Source organism: Squalius cephalus, assembly GCF_949319135.1.
Source record: "Squalius cephalus genome assembly, chromosome: 3".
Lineage (NCBI taxonomy): Eukaryota > Metazoa > Chordata > Actinopteri > Cypriniformes > Leuciscidae > Squalius > Squalius cephalus.
Window position 1 is genome coordinate 604,110 of NC_137124.1, and position 5,000 is coordinate 609,109.

Below are 5,000 nucleotides of genomic sequence, written 5' to 3' on the forward strand. Positions count from 1 at the left end.
ATATGAGATATTGAGCTGAGAAACTCCTCCTGGTTCTCCTCAGCATCTCGATCCATCATCAGCAGGTTTGATACCCGGCTCAAGGTGATGATCCTCGTCTCTCCGGCTGGATTTACTGGCGCTGGTTCAGAGTGGGTCGTAAAACACCCGTTACGAGATTTATCCAGCGGATCCGAGAGCGTTCGAGTTCTGTTCTGGTGTTTATTCACTGAGGTCCGGCTGAGCGATGGTTTCATTAGTGCACATACCCATAGGGCAACTAACCTAATTATTAAACATGAACAATTCATTATTACTGAAGCTCAGTGGCTATAGAACTTCCCAGGGAGATGTTATCGATGCCGGGAAGATTTACACTGACATACAGGTGAGAAACGGACTGCAGATCTTCGTCCCATCAAAACAAACCCCTGCTGCTTTACTATCACTTATATGCTTTTATATATTTTATTTTATTTTATTTTATTTTATTGTTGTTAGGGATAAATTAGGGATAAAAGTAAACAATAACAAATATAACTGTACCCTAACCCTAACAAATGTAAGTTTTACTTTTAGTAATTTTCGTACTTAAACTTGTTTATTTCAGTTAGTTTCCATATACAGTACGTAAATATATTTAATCTTACTAATTTTAGCACTTCAACTCAAGAGTGTTTATTTCATTTAGTTGCCGGAGCAACATTTCTAATTTTCAGTTTTACATACAATATTCATATGTATATTTTAATGAACAGTTTTAAAAACACAGTGAACTCAGTGTGAGGTGTGTGTCAGAGAGGATGTCCTTTACTGCCTGTCACTGGACTCATCAAACGCTAGGCTCCGCCCCCTGCCCCGCCCAGCGCTGCATAGAATCAGGAGAATTTCTAGAATGTAGGAACTGTGTTCATTAACATCAATACTAACTCAATAACGACACTCTAACACACTCTTACTTTGGTATTTGTGTATGTATATGTTGCCCAGCACATATGCATATATGCATATTTATGAACCTACAGAGATGCATAAAGCCACGCCCCCAGTAAAAGGAATAATTTGACATCAGTAAAGACCCTGCTTGTGAATAATAAAGGTGGCGAGGGCTAGCGTGATTGACAGGTCTCTGGCTCCTTCAGGATGATGTAATCAGCCCGGGCCGCTAGCATTAGTATGCAATTATACAGATCTAATGAACTCTGGCAGGGGTTCGGCGCCCTAGAATAACAATATTTCAGGCCGGTCTGGGAGAACGAGCAATCGGGTTATTTGGCCCAATGCAGGCTGGGTAATTGTCATTCGGACAGTCCTAGATGACTGACAGCTCTCAGCGCAGATGAACGTTAGCATCGCTCATTTACACTCATCTGTGTGACATTTCCGAGTCCTTTTGTGTGCATGCTTTCATCCGCTTGCAGCGAGAGGGAGTCTGCGATGCCCAGGCCGAAAGAGTCTCGGCTTGCACGCAAACCTGTGGACTTCAAGTGCTCATTTTGTTGTGTCCCACCCTCAGATTTAACCCCTTAATCAACTAAATGCCCTTTTCTTGCCATCTGTGCCGTGATGTGACTCAGTTACGACTCCTCTCTGCCATCGGCTGCTGAGCGCTTTTGCTCAGACGTATGATTGTGTCCATTGGTTGAACATTCCCATTTTGACGCCATCTTCATTTGCTCATCCAACTGCATGGCTTCTTCCCCATGTTGTGATGGTTTTTGGATGGTTCATTTTCCTTCCTCTTAACCTCAAAACCCACCAAACGTGACAATTCAAACTCTTTGTGGAATCAAATCGCAAAGGATTTCACCAATTGACTGCTACTACTCTACTAAATGACTAAAACCCAAATTCTGTTACTAATCTGAATGAAACCTTTGTTGTAACTGTACTAACAACCATTTTTGTGTCTGACCTGCTGTTATTTACTAAAGTACTAACCTCCAACCCCACACATACGAGCGGCTCACGCAGTCCCTCCTCCTCCTCTTCCTCCTCCTGACCCCTCGATCTCACTAACTCACCCGAATCCTTTGGCTAGTTCAGTTCTGATCTCTCTCGACTCGCTCGCCGACTCCCCGGGTCGTTTTCCAGCTGCCAGCCACTCGTCGAAGGCCTCGCCACTGGGGCGTTTCCCTTTGAGGGTTGATTTTGATCAATAATAAATGGGTTTTCATTGCAACGTGCAATTTCTCCTTTGTTTTTAATAGGTAAAGGTAAGTAATTGTCAAGAATATAAGGACAACAGGCCAGATGTCTGAAACTGAAGCATCTGGAGATCAGGTAAGGGCGATCACTGACTTTTAAGGACCAACATGATCCACTTCGGTTCGGCTGAGCTTATTGCAGTCTTTTGTTGTGTGTGGTTTCGGGATTTACCAGTTCGCCTCAAAAAACATTCTGTCATCATTTAAAGAGCACAAAAGAAGTCTTCAACAGATGTCTCTGTTTTTTTTTTTTTTTTTTTTTTTTGTCTATGCAATGAAAGTCAAAGTTGCCTAGACAGCAACATTGTGTCAGCCCAGATCCGGTCCACATCTGGACTGTGTGGAATCCATGTTTACCAGATCCGGCCCACATCTGGACCATGTGGAGTCCATGTTTACCAGATCTGGCCCACATCTGGACTGTGTGGAGTCCATGTTTACCAGATCCGGCCCACATCTGGACTGTGTGGAGTCCATGTTTACCAGATCCGGCCCACATCTGGACCGTGTGGAATCCATGTTTACCAGATCCGGCCCACATCTGGACCATGTGGAGTCCATGTTTACCAGATCCAGCCCACATCTGGACCATGTGGAATCCATGTGTACCAGATCCGGCCCACATCTGGACTGTGTGGAATCCATGTGTACCGGATGTGGGCCGGATCTGGGCTCTGTGGAATCCATGTGTACCAGATGTGGGCCGGATCTGGGCCATGTGGATTCCATGTGTACCAGATCCGGCCCACATCTGGACTGTGTGGAGTCCATGTTTACCAGATCCGGCCCACATCTGGACCATATGGAGTCCATGTTTACCAGATCCGGCCCACATCTGGACTGTGTGGAATCCATGTGTACCGGATGTGGACCGGATCTGGGCCGTGTGGAATCCATGTGTACCAGATGTGGACCGGATCTGGGCCGTGTGGAATCCATGTGTACCAGATGTGGGCCAGATGTGGGCTGTGTGGAATCCATGTGTACCGGATGTGGGCCGGATGTGGGCCATGTGGAATCCATGTGTACCAGATGTGGGACTATTTTGCTGTCTGGACCTCAATATTTTTTAATACATCTTCTGTGTTCTACACAAGAAAGAAAGTCATACAGGGTTTGAACGACATGAGGGCGAGAAAATTATGACAGAATGATCAGTTTTAGGTGAATGTTTTGGTATTTTGTCGTGTCATCTTAATTTTAGTCAATCTTACACTAACTGACAGGACTTCTTATCGTAGTTTGAGTGCATTGATGATGTCTTGCAGTGTTGTATGTTTTCATCGGTGTGTTTAAATCAAAATCACTTAATTATAATGATCTCTCTGTTTTGTCTCGTCTTTGGTACCGTTGACAATCAAAAACCCTTCATTCATTGAGATGAACGTTGAGTGCTGGTCCTTTCAGCAGTGAGTGTGTTTTACACCATTGGGTTATAGTTGTCTTTTGTGCGGTTTGAAGCCACATGGAATCTTGCCTGTGGATTTCGTTTGAACTCCAAATGTGAGAGAGAAAGATCTGGAAAAAGAATCTGCTAAACATGATTTAGATTCATTATGTGTATTGGATTCAATTGTTTGAATGTAAGTAGATGCTCAGATACAAGCCTCCAAACATCTGACATGTTTCACACTGTTTTTAGCCTGATGCTGGACGGCTTGAGTTTGCTTTGAGCTTCAGAGCGCTTTGTGTTATTGTGTGTTAATATAGAGTGTTTTTCTGAGTTTCAGCAGAAATCCGCTGCACTGTAACATGAATTTCTCTTCAATTGCATAACGTTTGGTGTCTCCTTTATAAAACTGTGTGTAGGATCCTCACTAAAAGTGTACGTTCGCCTGAAAGCCAAAAATGGCATACACCAAAGAAATATTCAGACGTATAAAAGCGCGTGTAAGCCGGAACCTGCGCAAAAATCCACTTTATAAACCCCAGTCAGAGGAAGATTGTGTTCACATGCGTCTCCACTCTGAAATAACCATATATGAGTTTACAATGCCTCGTTTTACTAAGCAGATCCTCATCTGCATATCATTTGCATATGCATATTCATCCACGTGATTCCATGTTTAACGCTACAAGACATTAGGAGAATATGAGATATGCATGTGCGTCACATTACATTGCTAAAAATCATCTAGTAGCCTATCCTTGCCTTGTTTTTGAACAAATAAATCAATATAGTATAAAATACATTTCAGAGAAAGTTTTTCTCAATCTTTTACACTGGCCAAATAGTATTTTAAATTGCTTTATATTTTTAATGGAAACAGATAGACCTCATTGTGCATTATTGATCATTATTTGCTTGTAAATATTTTCTCAGAGCAGGAGTTCTGCTATTATCATGAGCATGCCTCAGGAAAAGTGTTTGAACGCAGCGCATCCACTACAAATATTACTATTTATTAGAATTTATTGTAACTTCTCTGTAATGGTTTGCTTATCTCCATTAATTAGAATGGCATATTTAATTTAAATGTGTATATCAGATAATTGTAATCATTCTTTTATTTATTTAAACTGTTATTGTGAACATGAACTGTATTCATGATTAGGACTCATATGAATATTAAAGTGGTTTTCCTTCATCTGCCGTCAGTCCCTCAGATCACCATCGGTGTCGATAAACTGATCCGTCTCCAAAAAGATCAGAGTTTACTTACAGATGCACATTATACACAAGTGTGTTTATCACAGCGCATGCATGAAGTGGCGTACGGCTCTTTCAGGGCCTGGTTTGTGCGACGCAACAGTGACTTTTACAGTAGCATGGTAGGATAAATGTAACTTGTAAATGTAGCGTAACGTTACTGC

General features: G+C 42.2%; 1 protein-coding gene across 18 annotated transcripts in view; it reads left to right on the forward strand.

The window, feature by feature from the left end:
• nrxn2b (neurexin 2b) overlaps window positions 1–5,000 on the forward strand; it is a 516,672-nt gene that overhangs the window by 293,009 nt on the left and 218,663 nt on the right. The gene's annotated exons all lie outside the window — the stretch shown is intronic.